We start from the raw sequence: 23,547 nt of genomic DNA on the forward strand, positions 1-23,547 counted from the left end.
GAACAGCGGGGACTGTGAAGCAACACAAACATTGGCACAGACACATGCATACACACACACACACACACACACACACACACACACACACACACACACACACACACACACACACACACACACTCTATACATACGCATGGATTTAGTAGATATGTGGTAGTGGTGGAGTAGGGGCCTGAGGGCAAACAGTGTGTTGTGAAATCTGTGAATGTATTATAGTTTTTTTAAAGTTGTACAAACTGACTCCATTTTGCTGGACCCCAGGAAGAGTAGTTGCTGCATTGGCAGAAGCTAATGGGGATCCATTATAAATACAAACACAAAACAACCTGCTCATGGTAAGCCTTACGTGGACCCAACCATCTCTGTGAGAGGTCAGTACCTGTCACCTGTGGAAAAAATAACCTACCTTGTTGCCACTCTGTCTCATGCTGTTCACATAGAAGATGAAATAAACATCAGGATCGCCAAGGCTAGGGCAGTCTTTGGCCATCTGTAAGATTCAGTGTGGGAAAGGACAGGCATCAAACTGGCAATTCAACTGAAGTTCTACCAGGCTGCAAGGGTTGGGCTGTATCCTCATACCGTTTCTGTACCATACCTAGTTATATGGTATTACCGGAAGTGCACACAAGGGGCGCTGTTTAAAAAAAAATGGGCAAAGAGATCTTCGTTCAGGAGGGTATTGAATGTTTCTGCTGTAACCAAGAAGCTTGATATTGACATCTAGTCACTTAGCTAGCAAGTTAGGAAACCAAATGCATAACAGGAGTCCTGAGCTGGATATCATTTATTTTTTATAATTATACTTAACTTATAGTTAGTTATAGGCAGGTGTGTAGCACGCACTCCCATAGCCGCCACGTTGCGGGGCTGCCCCCAACCCCCAAAAAATTAAGTCATGTTTTTTTTTACGGTATTTAAACTCATACCGTTGGTATTCTAATCTGAAGATGGTGCTGGCTAAAACTGCCGAGTGTACAGCGTATAGAGATATTGTTATCCACGTCGGCACCAACGATGTTAGGATGAAACAGTAAGAGGTCACCAAGCGCAACATAGCTTCAGCGTGTAAATCAGCTAGAAGATGTGTCGGCATCGAGTAATTGTCTCTGGCCCCCTCCCAGTTAGGGGGAGTGATGAGCTCTACAGCAGTCTCACAACTCAATCGCTGGTTGAAAACTGTTTTCTGCCCCTCCCAAAAGATAGAATTTGTAGATAATTGGCCCTCTTTCTGGGACTCACCCACAAACAGGACCAAGCCTGGCCTGCTGAGGAGTGACGATCTCCATCCTAGCTGGAGGGGTGCTCTCATCTTATCTACCAACATAGACAGGGCTCTAACTCCTCTAGCTCCACAATTAAATAGGGTGCAGGCCAGGCAGCAGGCTGTTAGCCAGCCTGCCAGCTTAGTGGAGTCTGCCACTAGCACAGTCAGTGTAGTCAGCTCAGCTATCTCCATTGAGACCGTGTCTGTGACTTGACCTGGATTGGGCAAAACTGAACATGGCGGTGTTCGCCTTAGCAATCTCATTAGGACAAAGACCTCTGCCATTCCTGTCATTATTGAAAGAGATCGTGATACCTCACATCTTAAAATAGGGCTACTTAATGTTAGATCCCTTACTTCAAAGGCAATTATAGTCAATGAACTAATCACTGATCATAATCTTGATGTGATTGGCCTGACTGAAACATGGCTTAAGCTTGATGAATTTACTGTGTTAAATGAGGCCTCACCTCCTGGTTACACTAGTGACCATATCCCCGGTGCATCCCGCAAAGGCGGAGGTGTTGCTAACATTTACGATAGCAAATTTCAATTTACAAAAAACCCCCGATGTTTTCGTCTTTTGAGCTTCTAGTCATGAAATCTATACAGCCTACTCAATCACTTTTTATAGCTACTGTTTACAGGCCTCCTGGGCCATATGCAGCGTTCCTCATTGAGTTCCCTGAATTCCTATTGGACATTGTAGTCATAGCAGATAATATTCACATTTTTGGTGACTTTCACATGGAAAAGTCCACAGACCCACTCCAAAAGGCTTTCGGAACCATCATCGACTCAGTGGGTTTTGTCCAACATGTCTCTGGACCTACTCACTGTCACAGTCATACTCTGTACCTAGTTTTGTCCCATGGAATAAATGTTTTTCCTCATAATCTTGGACTATCGGACCACCATTTGCAATTGCAACAAATAATCTGCTCAGACCCCAACCAAGGAGCATCAAAAGTCATGCTATAAATTCACAGACAACACAAAGATTCCTTGATGCCCTTCCAGACTCCCTCTGCCTACCCAAGGACGTCAGAGGACAAAAATCAGTTAACCACCTAACTGAGGAACTCAATTTAACCTTGCGCAATACCCTAGATGCAGTTGCACCCCTAAAAACGAAAAACATTTCTCATAACAAACTAGCTCCCTGGTATACAGAAAATGCCCAAGCTTTGAAGCAAGCTTCCAGAAAACTGGAACGGAAATGCGTCACACCAAACGGGAAGTCTTCCGACTAGCTTGGAAAGACAGTACCGTGCAGTATCAAAGAGCCCTCACTGCTGCTCGATCATCCTATTTTTCCAACTTAATTGTGGAAAATAAGAACAATCCGAAATTTATTTTTGATACTGTCGCAAAGCTCACTAAAAAGCAGCATTCCCCAAGTGAGGATGGCTTTCACTTCAGCAGTAATAAATTCATGAACTTCTCTGTGGAAAAGATCATGATTATTAGAAAGAAAATTACGGACTCCTCTTTAAATCTGCGTATTCCATCAAAGCTCAGTTGTCCTGAGTCTGCACAAGTCTGCCAAGACCTAGGATCAAGAGAGACACTCAAGTGTTTTACTACTATATCTCTTGGCACAATGATGAAAATAATCATGGCCTCTAAACCTTCAAACTGCATACTGGACCCTATTCCAACTAAACTAATTAAAGAGCTGCTTCCTGTGCTTGGCCCTCCTATGTTGAACATAATAAACGGCTCTCTATCCACCGGATGTGTACCAAACTCACTAAAAGTGGCAGTAATAAAGCCTCTCTTGAAAAAGCCAAACGTTGAGCCAGAAAATATAAAAAACGATAGGCCTAAATCGAATCTTCCATTCCTCTCAAAACATTTAGAAAAGGCTGTTGTGCAGCAACTCACTGCCTTCCTGAAGACAAACAAGGTACACGAAATGATTCAGTGTGGTTTTAGACCCCATCATAGCACTGAGACTGCACTTGTGAAGGTGGTAAATAACCTTTTAATGGAATCAGACCGAAGCTCTGCATCTGTCCTTGTGCTCCTAGACCTTAGTGCTGCTTTTGATACCATCAATCACCACATTCTTTTGAAGAGATTGGAAACCCAAATTGGTCTACACGGACAAGTTCTGGCCTGGTTTAGATCTTATCTGTCGGAAAGATATCAGTTTGTCTCTGTGAATGGCTTGTCTTCTGACAAATCAACTGTAAATTTCGGTGTTCCTCAAGGTTCCGTTTAGGACCACTATTGTTTTCACTATATGGATGTCATTCGAAAACATAATGTTAACTTTCACTGCTATGCCAATGACACACAGCTGTACATTTCAATGAAACATGGTGAAGCTCCAAAATTGCCCTCGTTAGAAGCTTGTGTTTCAGACATAAGGAAGTGGATGGCTACAGACTTTCTACTTTTAAACTCGGACAGAACAGAGATGCTTGTTCTTGGTCCCAAGAAACAAAGAGATCTTCTGTTGAATCTGACAATTCATCTTAATGGTTGTACAGTCGTCTCAAATAAAACTGTGAAGGACCTCGGCGTTACTCTGGACCCTAATCTCTCTTTTGACGAACATATCAAGACTATTTCGAGGACAGATTTTTTTCCATCTACGTAACATTGCCAAAATCAGAAACTTTCTGTCCAAAAATGATGCAGAAAAATTAATCCATGCTTTTGTTACTTCTAAGTTATCACGACTGCAATGCTCTACTGTCCGGCTACCCGGATAAAGCACTAAATGAACTTCAGTTAGTGCTAAATATGGCTGCTAGAATCCTGACTAGAACCAAAAAATGTGATCATATTACTCCAGTGCTAGCCTCCCTACACTGGCTTCCTGTCAATGCAAGGGCTGATTTCAAGGTTTTACTGCTAACCTACAAAGAATTACATGGGCTTGCTCCTACCTATCTCTCTGATTTGGTCCTGCCGTACAAACCTACATGTACGCTACGGTCACAAGACGCAGGCCTCCTAATTGTCCCTAGAATTTCTAAGCAAACAGCTGGAGGCAGGGCTTTCTCCTATAGAGCTCAATTTTTATGGAATGGTCTGCCTACCCATGTGAGAGACGCAACCTCAGTCTCAACCTTTAAGTCTTTACTGAAGACTCATCTCTTTAGTGGGTCATGTGATTGTGTAGTGTAGTCTGGCCCAGGAGTGTGAAGGTGAATGGAAAGGCTCTGGAGCAACGAACCACTCTTGCTGTCTCTGCCTGGCCGGTTCCACTCTTTCCACTGGGATTCTCTGCCTCTAATCCTAATACAGGGTCACTGGCTTACTGGTGCTCTTGGGTTGAGTGGGTTGAGTCACTGATGTGATCTTCCTGTCTGGGTTGGCACCCCCTTTGGGTTGTGCCGTGGCGGAGATCTTTGTGGGCTATACTCAGCCTTGTCTCAGGATGGTAAGTTGGTTGTTGAAGATATCCCTCTAGTGGTGTGGGGGCTGTGCTTTGGAAAAGTGGGTGGGGTTATATCCTTCCTGTTTGGCCCTGTCCGGGGGTCTCATCGGATGGGGCCACAGTGTCTCCTGACCCCTCCTGTCTCAGCCTCCAGTATTTATGCTGCAGTAGTTTGTGTCAGGGGGCTAGGGTCAGTTTGTTATATCTGGAGTACTTCTCCTGATAAATCTGGTGTCCTGTGTGAATCTAAGTATGCTCTCTCTAATTCTCTCTTTCTCTCTTTCTTTCTTTCTCTCTCTCGGAGGACCTGAGCCTCAGGACTACCTGGCATGATGACTCCTTGCAGTCCACAGTCCACCTGGCCGTGCTGCTGCTCCAGTTTCGACTGTTCTGCCTGCGGTTATGGAATCTTGACCTGTTCACCGGACGTGCTACCGGTCCCAGACCTGCTACCGGTCCCAGACCTATTAGTTGACCGTGCTGGTCATTTATGAACATTTGAACATCTTGGCCATGTTCTGTTCTAATCTCCACCCGGCACAGCCAGAAGAGGACTGGCCACCCCTCATACCCTAGTTCCTCTCTACGTTTCTTCCTAGGATTTGGCCTTTCTAGGGAGTTTTTCCTAGCCAACGTGCTTCAACACCTGCATTGCTTGCTGTTTGGGGTTTTAGGCTGTTTCTGTACAGCACTTTGATGTACGAAAGGCTATTTAAATAAACTTGATTTAGATTTTTTTTTACGTTGAATGCACTGAGCTTTCTGTCTAAACTACTAGCACACAGCTCGGACACCCATGCATACCCAACAAGACATGCCACAAGAGGCCTCTTCACAGTCCCCAAATCCAGAAAATACTATGGAAAGCACACAGTACTACATAGAGCCATGACTACATGGAACTCTATTCCACATCAAGTAATTGACGCAAGCAGTAAAATTAGATTCTAGAAACAGATTAAAAAAACACCTTATGGAACAGCGGGGACTGTGAAGCAACACAAACATTGGCACAGACACATGCATACACACACACACACACACACACACACACACACACACACACACACACACACACACACACACACACACACACACACACACACACACACACACTCTATACATACGCATGGATTTAGTAGATATGTGGTAGTGGTGGAGTAGGGGCCTGAGGGCAAACAGTGTGTTGTGAAATCTGTGAATGTATTATAGTTTTTTTAAAGTTGTACAAACTGACTCCATTTTGCTGGACCCCAGGAAGAGTAGTTGCTGCATTGGCAGAAGCTAATGGGGATCCATTATAAATACAAACACAAAACAACCTGCTCATGGTAAGCCTTACGTGGACCCAACCATCTCTGTGAGAGGTCACCTGTCACCTGTGGAAAAAATAACCTACCTTGTTGCCACTCTGTCTCATGCTGTTCACATAGAAGATGAAATAAACATCAGGATCGCCAAGGCTAGGGCAGTCTTTGGCCATCTGTAAGATTCAGTGTGGGAAAGGACAGGCATCAAACTGGCAATTCAACTGAAGTTCTACCAGGCTGCAAGGGTTGGGCTGTATCCTCATACCGTTTCTGTACCATACCTAGTTATATGGTATTACCGGAAGTGCACACAAGGGGCGCTGTTTAAAAAAAAATGGGCAAAGAGATCTTCGTTCAGGAGGGTATTGAATGTTTCTGCTGTAACCAAGAAGCTTGATATTGACATCTAGTCACTTAGCTAGCAAGTTAGGAAACCAAATGCATAACAGGAGTCCTGAGCTGGATATCATTTATTTTTTATAATTATACTTAACTTATAGTTAGTTATAGGCAGGTGTGTAGCACGCACTCCCATAGCCGCCACGTTGCGGGGCTGCCCCCAACCCCCAAAAAATTAAGTCATGTTTTTTTTTACGGTATTTAAACTCATACCGTTGGTATTCCGAAATACCCCCATATACGGTATAAATGTTATTTCTCCCAAGCCTACTACCAACCCTTATGGCTGAAAAACCTGGACAGTCTACCAATGCCCTGCCAGGAAGCTTAATCACTTACACCAAAACAGTTTGAGGTAGCTCCCAAGGACCAAATGGCAGGATATAATCACAGACATTGAAGTCCTTAGCCGTGCTGACATGCTCAGATGGCCGGCCGTGAGACCAGGATGCCTGTTACTCCCTAAGCAGATCTTATTTGGAGAGCTGAAGAGTGGGAGAGAGAGAGCACAATGTGGGCAGAAGAAACGTTACAAAGACAATAACTCCCTCAAGAGCTTTATTAACATTGATCTCATCCGGAATCGTGCTACCACCTCTGAAACCAGCAGGGCCAAAATGCTATGTGGAATAGACAACAGTACAAGACCAGTATCAACAGGTCCGTCCTTCAGGAGACTGCGGCTAACATCATGCCCAGAGTGTTCCGGGCTCAGATTGGCCTCATCGGCCATCTTTTTCTTAGATGATGAAATTCAAACAGTTATTCTTCCATTCTCATAAAACGAAAGAGAGAGAGCAAAACGAGAACAAATAGGGGGGAAATTATCAAGCATTTATTAGCCTACGAAGACTGTGGTATTCAAATCTGCCCTGCTATTCTCTGCACTTTATTTAAGAGAGAGAAAATGGGGTTTTAACAAAGAGCTCCCTATTAACGACACCTCGAGGGCTATGTCAATGGGATTTGTTTCTGAGCCTCTCCTAACCTCCCCTCTCACAAACCGACTGCAACTGTTTCATTAAGATAAATTACCATATATACATGCAAACAAGCTCTTGTTGATGTTGATATGTTGATAAGCTGTTTTTTCCACGCTGGTAATAAAATACAAAATATTAAGAGAGCTAGGAGGCTCCTGGGGTGTTACGCAACAGTGTGCGTCTTGTAATGTCTTGTAATAATGAAACGTGCGTTGACGCCATACAGGGGTTGTATCCAATTATGTACATAAACCCTAGTAAATTTTTTACTCTTTCACCATTGTAAAAAAATATATACTTCTGAAGATATAGGAATGCAATTATTAATGTCTACAATTGTATTTGCCAAACATATTCTATTACAGACACCTTCATGCATACTTTTAAAATATATTATGTGAACTGGACATAAAAATACAAAAATATATAATCTTATTTTCCTCAAAGAGGCAATCTGCAGTTGCTATATCCATTTTAACTTTAATTAATAATATTAATAAATATTGTGTACCCATTGATTAATTAACATTACTTATAAATACCTCATGAGCTTAATTCAACTGTCATACCCCATCAGAACCCCAAATATAAGAATGTTTTACGCCAATGTACAGTACCAATCAAAGGTTTGGTTTGGATCTACTCATTCCAGGGTTTTTCTTTATTTTTACTATTTTCCAGATTGTAGAATAAGAGTGAAGAGATAAACTATGAAATAACACATGGAATTATGTAGTAACCAAAAAGTGTTAAACAAATCAAAATATATTTTATGTTTGAGATTCTTCAAAGTAGCCACCCTTTGCCTTGATGACAGCTTTGCACACTCTTGACATTCTCTCAACGAGCTTCATGAGGTTGGAATGCATTTCAATGAACAGGTGTGTCTTGTTAATTTGAGATTTAGCCAATCAGTTATGTTGTGACAAGGTAGAGGTGGTACACAGAAGATAGCCCAATTTGGTAAAAGTCCATATTATTGCAAAAACAGCGGCAGGTAGCCTAGTGGTTAGAGCGTTGGTCTAGTAACTGAAAGGTTGCAAGATTGAATCCCCGAGCTGACAAGATAAATATCTGTCGTTCTGCCCCTGAACAAGGCAGTTAACCCACTGTTCCTAGGCCACCATTGAAAATAATAATTTGTTCTTAACTGCCTTACCTAGGTAAATAAAGGTAAAATAAAATAAATTCAAATGACATCATTACTTCAAGACATGAAGATCAGTCAATCTGGAAAATGTTAATAACATTAAAAGTTTCTTCAAGTGCAGTTGCAAAAACCATCAAGTGCTATGATGAAACTGGCTCTCATGAGGACCGCCACAGGAAAAGAAGACCCAGAGTTACCTTTGCTGCAGAAGATAAGTTCATCAGAGTTACCAGCCTTAGAAAATGCAGCCCAAATAAATGCTTCGGAGTTCAAGTAACAGACACATCTCATCATCAACTGTTCAGAGGAGACTGCATGAAGCAGGCCTTCATGGTCGAATTGCTGCAAAGAAACCACTACTAAAGGACACCAATAATAAGAAGAGACTTGCTTGGGCCAAGAAACACAAGCAATGGACATCCAAACTGGCGGAAATCTGTCCTTTGGTCTGATGAGTGCAAATGTTTTATTTTTGGTTCCAACCACCGTGCCTTTGTGAGACATAGAGTAGGTGAACGGATGATCTCTGCATGTGTAATTCCCATCGTGAAGCATGGAGGAGGAAGGGTGATGGTGCTTTGCTGCTGACCTCTGTAAGTGATTTATTTAGAATTCAAGGCACACTTAACTAGCATGTTTACCACAGTATTCTGCAGCGACACGCCATCCCATCTGGTTTGAGCTTAGTGGGACTATCATTTGTTTTCAACAGGACAATGACCCAACACACCTCCAGGCTGTGTAAGGGCTATTTGACCAACAACGAAAGTGATGGAGTGCTGCATCAGATCACCTGACCTCAATCCAATGGAGTTGGTTTGTGATGATTTGGACCGCAGAGTGAAGGAAAAGCATCCAACAAGTGCTCAGCATATGTGGGAACTCCTTCAAGACTGTTGGAAAAGCATTCCAGGTGAAGCTCGTTGAGAGAATGCCAAGAGTGTACAAAGCTGTTATCATGGAAAAGGGTGGCTACTTTGAAGAATCTCAAATATAAAATATATGTTGATTTGTTTAACATGTGTTATTTTATAGTTTTGATGTTTCCACTATTATTCTACAATGTAGGAAATTGTAAAATATAAGAAAAACCTTGGAATGAGTAGGTGTGAATAAACTTTTGACTGGTACTGCATGTAAACAAACAAAGCAAAGCCTTAAAACATAGTTAAAACTATAATTCTGGTCAATCCTTGCATCGTAGCTCTGTCTGGATTTGAAGGTGGTTACATTTCTCCAGCCCCATCCCTCAGCTCAGTGGAGGCTAGTGACTTGAATAATCTAGGAGGATGGAAGACCCACGGTATAGGCACGGATTGCACGGAGACAACAAAGCATGGTTGAAAAATCGACGAAGACTAACTATTTGAACATAAAGCATTTAATAAAAACATTTACAGTATAGTACAATGTTATGGGAAACGGAAATGAGAAGGCACTTACACAGTGTTGGGAATGGATCACAACAGTGATGTGAATGAGGGTATGAGGCATTCAGAGGTATGAGGTGTTCAGAGGCTTCAGTGCAGGACAGTGGTTGAGGTGTTTATAGGCTTCAGTGCAGGACAGGCTCATCATGGATGGATGGTGTTGAAGAAGAGCTCAACTCTTCCACTGAGGGCAGGAAAGGATTTGACTGGGAAAACAAAATCAATAACACAACACACTACACAGTTAGGCAAATTAGCTAAGAAAGTTAGTCCAAGAAAGGACCAAAATCATTTGTGTAATATGTGAGTGTGTTGTGTGTGTGATTTACTCTAGATACAGTATTGAGAGAAAAATGCCAGGTCTACTCACAGTGCTTGGAGAGGAAGCATTTAATGTGCCAGTGGATGAAAAGGCACTTGAGGCATTTCTTCAGTTCATGTCTGGTGAGAGTTGGCACTGGCAGTGGAACGGAGTGGTCATCACCTCTTAATCAGGGAACTGAAGGGGACATAGCTACAAATAGCATATTGCCTACATTCCATTATAGCAGCGCCATCATATGTTTGGGCAACAAGTTTCTCTATGAAGTCAGGATTCACACAATCGAACACAGACTGCGCATCTCGCCCACAAAATGTACTCACAGTCTGTCATCATTGTTCTGTTGATTGATTAATTCCAGTTGCTAAATTTGCATTTAAAAAGGCAGCCTAGCCTGCCAAATGTGAATATATACCAAATTTGACCACGTTCACATTTTTTCCTGAAAAAAAAAATGGACTATAAATATATAACGTTACCAATTTCTTTACCCTGACCAGATGGACAGGGCGCATATGTAGCGTGGTTCGTTCTGTGTTCTGTCATTTAATGAGGACACTGCCACAACTGGGGGTCTGCTTGTTTGATTTTTATTTGTCCTTTGCTCGAAGGGACAACATACATGATGTTAGCCCTTGGCGCAGTCACAGCTCTCAGGCACCTCGCTAACTGAAGGTCAGGCAAGAGAGAGCAACCAAAAATAAATAACAGGTGCTGCTGCACACATTCAGTGCACAACAGCACATAACAATACAAGTAAAAGGATATACAACATAATTCAGACAAAATAAAATGCCTCCCTGCTAGCCCTTGGTGTAATCACAGCTCTCAGGCACCTGCGTGAGCACATGGGAACTCACTCAAACACTGTCCCAAGTACGCACAAGTTACAATAGGTACCCTAGCTAGCAAATTTTTGAAAGGAATAATATCCAAAAAATCCTCACTCTTAATCTCTTTCCAATATGTAACCAACTCACCAAGCTTCTCAGCACATAGAATTACCACAGTGCTCTGCAGCACAACGTCACACTAGGTTCGTTCTCTGATCATAATCCTATGATTTGATTGACAACATGTCAGTTCATATTGGAAAAGCTTTGATTGATTGGAGAATGTCCTCCGGAAGTGGTTATAACTACCATGAATTGACAACAATTCAGTAAATGCAGTGTTAGAGAGGATTAAGATCAAAAAATTCAAATGCATCCACACAAAAAATATGAACAACTAATCAGCGACTATTTAAAAATATAAATAACCTCAATAAGACTTAGTACAGACTAGGCCTGTACAGCAATTAAATTCTTGTTTTTTAAATATATTTTCCTTCTTTATTGTTTTCCCTTAACCCTACCACGCTTTCTATAATTATCTGCCGAAATTGTTGCAACCCCTATTACTAGCCTGTTCAACCTCTCTTTCGTATCGTCTGAGATTCCCAAAGATTGGAAAGCTGCCGCGGTCATCCCCCTCTTCAAAGGGGGTGACTCTCTAAGGTCTTCGAAAGCCAAGTTAACAAACAGATTACCAACCATTTTGAATCCCACCATACCTTCTCCGCTATGCAATCTGGTTTCGGGGCTGGTCATGGGTGCACCTCAGCCACGTTCAAGTTACTAAACGACATCATAACCTCCATCGATTAGAGACATTACTGTGCAGCCGTATTCATCGACCTGGCCAAGGCTTTCGACTCTGTCAATCACCATATTCTTATTGGCAGACTCGACAGCCTTGGTTACTCAAATGATTGCCTCACCTGGTTGACCAACTACTTCTCTGATAGAGTTCAGTGTGTCAAATCAGAGGGCCTGTTGTCCAAACCTGTTGCAGTCTCTATGGGGGTGCCACAGGGTTCAATTCTCGGGCCGACTCTCTTTTCTGTATACATCAATGATGTCGCTCTTGCTGCTGGTGATTCTCTGATCCACCTCTACGCAGATGACACCATTCTGTATCCTTCTGGCCCCTCTTTGGACACTGTGTTAACTAACCTCCAAATGAGCTTCAACGCCATACAAATGTCCTTCCGTGGCCTGCAACTGCTCTTAAAGCAAGTAAAACTAAATGCATGCTATTCAATCGATCACTGCCCGCACCTGCCCGCCCGTCCAGCATCACTACTCTGGACAGCTCTGACTTAGAATACGTGGACAATTACAAATACCTAGGTGTCTGGTTAGACTGTAAACTCTCCTTCCAGACTCACATGAAGCATCTCCAATCAAAAATAAAATCTAGAATCGGCTTCCTATATCGCAACAAAGCCTCCTTCACTCATGCTGCCAAACATACCCTCGTAAAACGAACCATCCTACCGATCCTCGACTTTGGCGATGTCATCTATAAAATAGCCTCCAACACTTTACTCAACAAATTGGATGCAGTCTATCACAGTGCCATCCGTTTTGTCACCAAAGCCCCATACACTACCCACCACTGCAACCTGTACGCTCTCGTTGGTTGGCCCTCGCTTCATACTCGTCGCCAAACTCAATGGCTACAGGTTATATGCAAGTCTCTGCTAGGTGAAGCCCCGCCTAATCTCAGCTCACTGGTCACCATAGCAGCACCCACTCGTAGCACGCGCTCCAGCAGGTATATCTCACTGGTCACCCCCAAAGCCAATTCCTGCCTTTGGTCACCTTTCCTTTCAGTGTACAAATTAGGTAGGATAAGGGAGGTAAGGCAATAAATAGGCCATAGTGGCAAATTAATTACAACATAGAAATTAAACAATGGGGTGATAGATGTGCAGAAGATGAGTGCGCAAGTAGAGTAGAGAGCAAAAAAAATACATAAATAAACAACAGTATGGGGGATGAGGTAGTTGGATGGACTATTTACAGATGGGCTATGTATAGGTGCAGTGATCTGCAAGCTGCTCTGACAGCTGGTGCTTAAAGTTAGTGAGGGAGATATGAGTCTCCATCTTCAGTGATTTTTGCAGTTTGTTCCAGTCATTGGCAGCAGAGAACTGGAAGGAAAGACGGCCAAAGGAGGAATTGGCTTTGGGGGTGACCAGTGAGATATACCTGCTGGAGCGCGTGCTATGGGTGGGTGCTGCTATGGTGACCAGTGAGCTGAGATAAGGCAGGGCTTTACCTAGCAAATACATATAGATGACCTGGAGCCAGTTGGTTTGGCGACGAATATGGCTCAGCCGTCAATTCTTTGGTCCTTAAATAGAACTGGTATACTTTTTTATTCATCGCACATTTTTTGGAACCAATTTTGGTCTTCAATGCAGAGCCAACAGACAGTTCCTCACCCTTCCACCTGCCTCCTCCATTTTTGTGGTAATGCTGCAATCAGTTCGTTGTAATTTTGGATAGAGCATTTAATAATTATTGCCCTCCAAATTCATATTCATTATATAAATAGGCCCGTTTAATTTTATCTGACTTGCCGTTCCAAATAAAGTGGAATATTTTTGATAATGTAATTAAAAAAGGGCCATAAGTAAATAGGTAAACTTGGATATGACTAAAGACTTAATCAGGGTGATTTTTTTCCACAAATATACAGGTATTTACCATTCCATGATAGCAAGATATTATCTACATATTTTTGCTAACGTTATAATAAAATGTATTGTAGTGAGAAACTTTTGGGATATGAATACCAAGTATGTCCACTTCACCGTCAGACCATTTTATTGGTAAACTGCACATTAATGTAAAAGTTAAAAAAATTGGAACACTTGTATTAAGGTACATTTATCATAGTTTAGTTGTAATCCAGATAGGTCAGAGAAATGATCTAGATCCTCTGTGAGGCTGTGCAGGGATCCAAATTGCAGATTTAAAAGGAAACATGAGTCATCAGCATACAATGACAACTTTGTATTTAAACCATGGAATTCTAGCCGCTTAATATTCTTATTGGATTTGATTTTAATAGCTAACATTTCAATGGCCATAATAAATACACTGAATAAAAATATGAACGTAACATGTAAAGTGTTGATCCGAAGGAAGCCAATTTTATGTTTTATGAGCTGAAATAATATATATAGAATATATTTTCCATATTCACAAAAAGCTTATTTATCTCAAATGTTGTTCACAAATGTGTTTAAATTCCTGTTAGTCGGTATTCCTCCTTTGCCAAGATAATCCATCCACCTGATCGGTGTGGCATATCAAAGAAGCTGATTAAACAACATGATCATTACACAGGTGCACCATGTGCTGGGGACAATAAAAGGCTATTCTTAAATTTGAAGTTTTGTCACACAACACAATGCCACAGATGTCTCATGTTTTGAGGGAGTGTGCAATTGGCTTGCTGACTGAAGGAATGTCCCACCAGAGCTATTGCCAGAGAATTTAATGTTAATTTGTCTACCATCAGCTGCCTCCAACATCATTTTAGAGAACTTGGCAGTACGTCCAATCGGTCTCACAACCGCAGATCACGCGTAACCACGCCAGGACCTCCACATCTGGCTTCTTCACCTAAGGGATCGTCTGAGATCAGCCACCAGACAGCTGATATAAAACTGTTGGCTAGCACAACCAAAGAAATTCTGCACAACCTGTCAGAAACCATCTCCGGGAAGCTCATCTGCATGCTCGTCATCCTCACAAAGGGCTTAACCTGATTGCAGTTTGGGGTCGTAGACGACTTCAGTGGTGAAATGCTCACCTTAGATGACCACAGCCACGCTGGAGAAGTAACGGAAGAAAACCGGTTTCAACTGTACCGGGCAGATGGCAGACAGCATGTATGGTGCGGTTTGCTGATGACAACGTTGTGTACAGAGCTTCTTGATATGCCACACCTGTCAGGTGGTTGGATTATCTTGGCAAAGGAGATGCTCACTAACAGGGATGTTAACACATTTGTGTTACATCTGCTCCTGCCACACCCTCTACTGCTCATCCTGTGTCTCCTCGACCTGCCGTCACTCCCCCAATACTCTCTCCCTGTCCCCCTCTCTCTCTCTCTGTGTGATTGTGTGGGCGGAGATATGTGTGCTGAAGTCTGAGCAGATCCCCACCAGCTGCCAACTGTTCCATAATCAAGACCTCTACAAATAATCAGTCCTGCCACTTCCACACTGCCCAATCATAATCTCAGATCAGTCAGTCTAACTTTCTAGCCGTTTGTTACTATTTAGATCCTGTTGTGCCTGTTCTCCTTGCCTGCCGTGGTTTTCCTCTCTGCTACAGTTCTGCCCTCTCGGACTCTGGTCCCTGTCTCCAGTCCCACGCCTCCTCATCATGCTACTCTGCCCTGGATTCTCCACTCTACTGCTCCCTTGGATTCCCCTCCGGACCTGCTTACCCCGTCCCAACCCCTCTCGCTCCAGCCTCAGCCTCTGCACCTGGATTCCTGCAACCGAGCCGAGCCTCCCCTAGCCTGTACTCCATCTTCCCCCTGTGTTTCAATAATTACCTTGGTTACTTCATCCCAGTCTCCTCGTCTGAGTCTGCTCTTGGGTTTCCCTGTTCCACTCTGCATAACAATTTGAGCATTAGCGTTTAAATTTTGATCAGTATAATTTCTAGTCATACTTTATCAAAGTCCTTTTTAAAATTAGCTATAAATGCCAGGCCTGGTTTCCCAGATTTTTTCATAACGTTCTATTGTTTCCAGTACTTCTCTTATCTCCAATGTGTCATACATGTAAAAAACCTGTTTGATTAGGATGAATAATATCCAACATTATCTTTTTAATTCTATGTGGTGTGCATTTTGTTAGTATTTTGGTAAGGGGCCTCCAGCTTTTTAGGTGGATTGGATCTTTATATTTAACGCCTGGGTCCAGTTACAGTAACAGTGAAATCAGACCTTCTTGCTGAGCATCTGATATTCTACCATTTTTATAGGAGTGGTTTAAACATGCTCAGAACGGACCTTTTGAGTACATTAATAAAGGGGGGTGGGGGAGGGTGCTGAAAAATGTGTTGCCCTATATCGGTCCGCTAATACAGGACTAGTAAATGCCCAGTGTACTACTTAAAAAATATATAAAATCTGTTGAATATATTTTTTATATTCTGATTGATCAAGGAGTGCTGAAGCACTCTCAACACCCCTACTTCCCGATGCTATGAGTGAATCATGGATGACTTTGGTAGTTATTTTGGTAGCATTTTCTCCTATATTCCATGAAATTAGTTTTATTTTTATAATATATTACACTTAATCTTGTCACAGGCCGGCTCATAGCTTGTGGCAAAAATGAGGGGACGCGAACAACAGCCAATTAAAAAATATTATTTATTGTAAACAAAACTATTAACTTTAAACTAAGAAAAAGGAATGAGGTGTGGAAGTATCAATGTAAGGTGTATGTAAAGTGCATGGATGCGTGAATCTGTGTGTGTGAATGACTGAGTGAAAACTATGCAAAACTACAAAAGAACAAACAAAACAGGTTAATACCTGGAGGAGCGGAGAGAGAGAGGTGATTAGTGACAGTTTAAATACTCTGATCCCAGGTGACTCCAATCACTAATGACCCTCCTCTGTCTGCAGGAGGAACCGCCCCTGCAATGCAGAGGAGCCGTGACACCCCCTCTTCTTGAACAAGTTCCTCCAGTTCTTTTTGTTTTTGTGCCTCCATGGTACAGTTTTTACTTCTATCTGTACTGTTAGTTTCTCTATTTCCTTTGTTAATATGAACTCCTTTGACTTATATTTTTGTTTTAAAGAAGAGCATTGAATTGCATGGCCTCTAAAGGCACATTTAAAAGTGTCCCATACAATTAGGAGATCTGCTTAACATGTTATGTAGGAAAAAGTTAGCAAACAATTATTCTGTCTTGGTTAAAAACAAGTTGTCATCCAGTAGGCTTTGATTATATATTCAATATCCTCACACACGTTTTCGGTATCCTCACCCACAAACCGTATTATAATCACCCACCTGACTCCCATTCTATACGTGACACCATCAATAAATGATTTTATATATTTTCAAAGAAGCCTGGACCATCATTATTTGGACCGTATAGATTAATCCAAATCTGTTAATGGTCCAATAGCATATTTACATCCACCTTCTTTGCGGATCTGTTTGGACATTATTGTTAATTAATATCATCACCCTTTTTGAGTTTCCCATGGGAGACGTATACAGTATTTCACCCCCCCCCCCCCCCCGAATCTACCATTAAGAAGTACCATGATGATTGAGTGTCCATATAGCTGTACCATGATATTTGCACTAACATATTGTAGCTGCGACTGAGTAAACCTCCAATTGTCCTCCAATACTGTCATGTTCTGACCTTAGTTCTTTTGTTATGTCTTTGTTTTAGTATGGTCAGGGCGTGAGTTGGGTGGGTTGTCTATGTTCGTTTTTCTATGTTGTGTTTTGAGTTTGGCCTGGTATGGTTCTCAATCAGAGGCAGGTCTCGTTAGTTGTCTGACTGAGAATCATTATTAGGTAGCCTTTTTCCACCTGTGTTTCGTGGGTGTTTATTTTCTGTTCTTTGTTTGTATTTCACCGTTCAGGACTGTTTTCGTTTCGTTTTGTTGTTTTTGTTCGAGTATTAATTTTCATTAAAAGAGAATATGACTACTTACCACGCTGCACCTTGGTCCTCCTCTCGTTCGTTACAAATACTCCATCCGCTAAACCTCCCCCATCCCAAGTTTAGTTGTCTAACACCTTCACCTCAGTTGTGCTGTAAATAGTTTTTTTTTAAAAATAGAAATGAAAAAAATCTCACAAATTTGAATTAATTCCCACAATTGACTAACAATGTCTGTAATAATGTAGGCACTTCTTATGAAGGATTGTTACCTAAAACTGGCAGTAGAAAATCTACATTTATGGCAAGCAATTATTATTCAATTTATATACAGCTTGTGATTCCATCCTATACTATCCCTAACATCATTATCCCATAGCAACACATTATATTATTTTCCTTTTTAGCCCCTAAAATGTACAGTGTTGGGTGTTCCAATATTCGCCCCTTCTATGGGAACGTTTTCTTATTTAGAATATCCATGGAGTAGTCCTATTCTCGCAACACCATCCATCATTGTCTTAAATTCTGGTAAGCAGTAGATTTTCTCACATAGATCTAGTTTGTATATCAAGTAAGGATTCTCTTAGAAACTTGTTCTCTTTTGTTTTGTTCATTAACATAAGTTTCGATAGCATTCATCTCCAGGCTCGCCTTCATCTCTTACATATCTGCACGGACTAGCTCAAGTATGCCTAATTTGTCATTTTAGCAGTTCGGTTTCCACTCCTACCGTACCGGGTGGCTAAACGCATAGGTCATTCGTGTCTGTCAATGAGTCTCATACTTTTCTTTTGGAGTTGACGCTGACTGCCTTACTAATATACAGTGGGGCAAAAAAGTATTTAGTCAGCCACCAATTGTGCAAGTTCTCCCACTTAAAAAGATGAGAGAGGCATGTAATTTTCTTCATAGGTACACTTCAACTATGACAGACAAAATGAGATAAAAAAATCCTGAAAATTACATTGTAGGATATTTAATGAAATTATTTGCAAATTATGGTGGAAAATAAGTATTTAGTCACCTACAAACAAGCAAGATTTCTGGCTCTCACAGACCTGTAACTTCATTAAGTGGCTCCTCTGTCCTCCACTCGTTACCTGTATTAATGGCACCTGTTTGAACTTGTTATCAGTATAAAATAAACCTGTCCACAACCTCAAACATTCACACTACAAACTCCACTATGGCCAAGACCAAAGAGCTGTCAAAGGACACCAGAAACAAAATTGTAGACCTGCACCAGGCTGGGAAGACTGAATCTGCAATAGGTAAGCAGCTTGGTTTGAAGAAATCAACTGTGGGAGCAATTATTAGGAAATGGAAGACATACAAGACCACTGATAATCTCCCTCGATCTGGGGCTCCACGCAAGATCTCACCCCGTGGGGTCAAAATGATCACAAGAACGGTGAGCAAAAAATCCCAGAACCACACGGGGGGACCTAGTGAATGACCTGCAGAGACCAAAGTAACAAAGCCTACCATCAGTAACACACTACGCCGCCAGGGAATCAAATCCTGCAGTGCCAGACGTGTCCTCCTGCTTAAGCCAGTACATGTCCAGGCCCGTCTGAAGTTTGCTAGAGAGCATTTGGATGATCCAGAAGAAGATTGGGAGAATGTCATATGGTCAGATGAAACCTAAATATAACTTTTTGGTAAAAACTCAACTCGTCGTGTTTGGAGGACAAAGAATGCTGAGATGCATCCAAAGAACACCATACCTACTGTGAAGCATGAGGGTGGAAACATCATGCTTTGGGGCTGTTTTTCTGCAAAGGGACCAGGACGACTGATCCGTGTAAAGGAAAGAACGAATGGGGCCATGTATCGTGAGATTTTGAGTGAAAACCTCCTTCCATCAGCAAGGGCATTGAAGATGAAACGTGGCTGGGTCTTTCAGCATGACAATGATCCCAAACACACCTCCTGGGAACGAAGGAGTGGCTTCGTAAGAAGCATTTCAAGGTCCTGGAGTGGCCTAGCCAGTCTCCAGATCTCAACCCCATAGAAAATCTTTGGAGGGAGTTGAAAGTCTGTGTTGCCCAGCAACAGCCTCAAAACAGCACTGCTCTAGAGGTGAAGACTTACAGAAAACGCTTGACCTCTTTCATTGCCAACAAAGGGTGTATAACAAAGTATTGAGATAAACTTTTGTTTTTGACCAATACTTATTTTCCACCATAATTTGCAAATTTTGATTTTTTTCTTCTCATTTTGTCTGTCATAGTTCAAGTGTACCTATGATGAAAATTACAGGCCTCTCTCATCATTTTAAGTGGGAGAACTTGCACAATTGGTGGCTGACTAAATACTTTTTTTGCCCCACTGTATGTCAATAGAATTCTCTAGCCTTACAAGTTGTTTTGAGTTATTATCCAGCTTGGATGTATAGTACTACTATTTAATTGTTTTTAAAAAATACATTGATTCCTTAGGTTTTTTCACGAGGCATTCAGCACCGCTATCTTCAGTCCACCATGTTCATTGGTCCTCCTCATTGGTCCACATCTCCCACTCCGTTCCCCGCCTCACTCCTGATGCACACCACACACCCTCTCGTGTGCCCTTCAAACTTCACCAGGGAGTGGCCTGCTTTCAAATCATGAGTAACAACTCGGTCCACACCCCACTCTTGGCTCCCCACTCCTGCCACTGTAGCCATCAAGAAGTGAATGCACAAGCTGCATTTTAAATGCCTTCAGGGACCAGTGCCTGCGGTTTCTGGGAATGGGCCTTTGCAGAGTCCCCCACACTGGTCTACCGATGCTGCCCTCAGGTTACCATACATAGGTAGCAATATGCCATGCAACCACTTGGAGCAGCTACTGTATGTAAGTACAGAACATGCACTTTTCGGATCCAAATTCAACAAATGAGACAAACAAATTGCACAAAGTAAGCTGGGTGGTACAAGGGTACAAGCCATTCCTCTTTGGCCTCTTCCTCTCCATGTTCCTCTCCCTCCACTCTCCTCTCCCACTGTTACTCCCTGACCTTAGAGATTTTTTGTTTCTATTTTGGTTTGGTCAGAGTGTGATTTGGGTGGGCATTCTGTTCCTTTTTCTATGTTTTTGTATTTCTTTGTTTTTGGATGGGTATGGTTATCAATCAGGGACAGCTTTCTATCGTTGTCTCTGATTGGGAACCATACTTAGGTAGCTTTTTCCCACCTATGTTTTGTGGATCGTTAATTTATGTTTAGTAACTTTCATGACTGTTTCGGTTATTCCCTTTTGTTATTTTGTTATAGTGTTCAGTTTAGTAAGAAAGCATGAACACTTACCACGCTGCGCTTTGGTCCAATGATTCCTCATCTTCAGCCGACGAATACCGTTACATCCTCCCCTTCACTCTCTTCTTCCTCTTTCCTTCTACTCTCCTCTTGCTCCACTCCTCTTTTAAATTGTGTGTTACACACACACACACACACACACACAGTATAATCATGTGGTAGCCCAGGAAGAGTAGCTGCTGCTTGTGTAGTAGCTAATGAGGATCCCAATAAACTGAATCAAGTCATGAAGATATACAGCATTTGGATTCAATGAATCATTAATTAAAACAATTTTATAAAGCCCTTAATGGTCAGATTGTTTCTCAGTTCATTGTGCGCATCTATGTTTGTCTGAGAGATGGATAATCAGACAGGATAGAGCACGCATAAATACATTCATAAACATGTTCATAGATGACCAGCAGGCTTAGATTATAACCGTAAAGGCTATATATGGTACACACACACCTCAAGACCAATGGTCAGATTACTTAGTTAGCTGGTGGTCCATTTATAGGGGGGATTTGGCCTTGTGTTTTAGGTTAGTGTCCAGCTGAAATGTGAATTAATGTTCCAGTGTCTTGTGGAAAGCAGAATGAATCAGGTGTTTTGCCAGTGCTTAAATCCATTATATTATTTTTTATCCTGAAGAGTGCTACTCAGTAATGTGTTGTATTGAATTTTCCCAAACTTAACACTATGTATTTTTGCAGTATTACTTTAGTGCCTTGTTGCAAGCAGGATGCATGTTTTGGAATATGTGTATTCTGTACAGGCATTATTCTTTTCACTCTGTCAATTAGGTAAGTATTGTGGAGTAACTACAATGTTATTGATCAACCCTCAGTTTTCTCCTATCACAGTCATTAAACTCTGTAGCTGTTTTAAAGTCACCATTGACCTCATGGTGAAATCCCTGAACGGTTTCCTTCTTATCCCTGATTAGACCGGATGCGTAGCGTGCACAAGCGTTGCAAAATAAACATTACAATTCAATTATTGCACCCACACTGCTCACGCGCTTACGCGCGCATCTGCGAAGCCAGGCGCTAAAATAGAACTTGGTTCAATTTGTGACGCTCAAAGCGCTGCAAGTCCTGCCTCTCCCATCTCCTCATTGGTTTTTAGGAGCATATACCCACGTGGGTGATTGAAAGATGAACTGAGGTCCACACTCCAGTCGGTTGTGGTAATGCACCTTAAAGTTTGTTGCCAACCGCCATATAAAGTCCAAAGAAGAAGCCTGAAGGAGGAGGAGAGATTACTGGAAAAACTAACTCGGTTGACCGTTTTACCTGTGGATTTTTTGTCGGAGTAGAGTACCTTGTGCATTTCAGGTAAAATAACAACCCAATGTTTATATCCCAAGACAAATTAGCTAGATGAATTGCCATAAATGTTTAATGCTTTTCGACCTGTCCCCAAATTAATACAATTGGTTCAGAGTTTGTTTTGATATTTCAACCTGCGTGTCCTGGTCGCATCTGGTGTGGGTGGACAAAATCAACCTGTGCACGATGGTACACTGAACCACGCGCGTTTTCGGCCTAGTCAACATGTAGGAAGGACGCCTGTATCTTTGTAGTGACTGGGTGTATTGATACACCATCTAAAGTGTAATTAATAATTTCACCATGCTCAAAGGGATATTCAATGTCTGCTTTTTATTTTTTACCCATCTACCAATAGGTACCCTTCTTTGCAAGGAATTGGAAAACCTCCCTGGTCTTTGTGGTTGAATCTGTGTTTGAATTTCACTGCTCGACTGATGGACCTTATAGATAATTGTATGTGTGGGTTAAAGAGATGAGGTTTCTCGTTCAAAAATAATGTTAAACACTATTATAGCACACATAGTGAGTCCATGCAATTTATTATGTAACTTGTTTAGCACATTTTTACTTCTGAATTTATTTAGGCTTGCCACAACAAAGGGGTTGAATAGCGACTCAATTTCATTTTAAATTAATTTGTAAAAGATTCTAAAATCATAATTCCACTTTGATATTATAGGGTATTGTATGACAGTGAAAAACTAAATTAGAAATTCAGGTTGTAACTATAAAATGTGGAAAAAGTCAAGGGGTGTGAATGCTTTCTGAAGGCACTGTATTTGCATCATTGGTGGCGTCCCAAAATTCTCTACTTTCTCCGTAAGTGTACACTTGTTCACTTCCCTTCATGGAATTGAAAGGAAATGAATGGTATGTGGAACTCCCTCTTCCCCCTGGCTACATCAATCAAATCCAGTGGAGATTAGTGAACAAGTGCACAGTTTAAGAGGAAGGAAAGATTATTGGCGTGAACGCAGGGTGTTTGACGACGATTGGGATTGTCCCCCGCTGTTTTATTCTGCCCCTGAGACTTCCTGTGTATGACCTTGTCTGTGCCCAGTGTCTAATCAATATCTGTGATAATTGCAGAGCAGTGACTCATTTTAACTTCAATACAATGCCAAAGAGCATCATTATTTAAAAGGACAGGTCATACGCCTCTGCATTTTCAGATCGTGAAAG

The 23,547-nt window shown here is 41.7% G+C and overlaps 1 long non-coding RNA gene across 1 annotated transcript in view; it reads right to left on the reverse strand.

Annotated features, from left to right (window-relative positions):
• The window catches only part of LOC149971349 (uncharacterized), an 812,381-nt gene that overhangs the window by 255,919 nt on the left and 532,915 nt on the right, over window positions 1–23,547 (reverse strand). The gene's annotated exons all lie outside the window — the stretch shown is intronic.

Source organism: Oncorhynchus mykiss, chromosome 26 (assembly GCF_057628025.1).
Source record: "Oncorhynchus mykiss isolate SJ-2025 chromosome 26, ASM5762802v1, whole genome shotgun sequence".
Taxonomy (NCBI): Eukaryota; Metazoa; Chordata; class Actinopteri; order Salmoniformes; family Salmonidae; genus Oncorhynchus; species Oncorhynchus mykiss.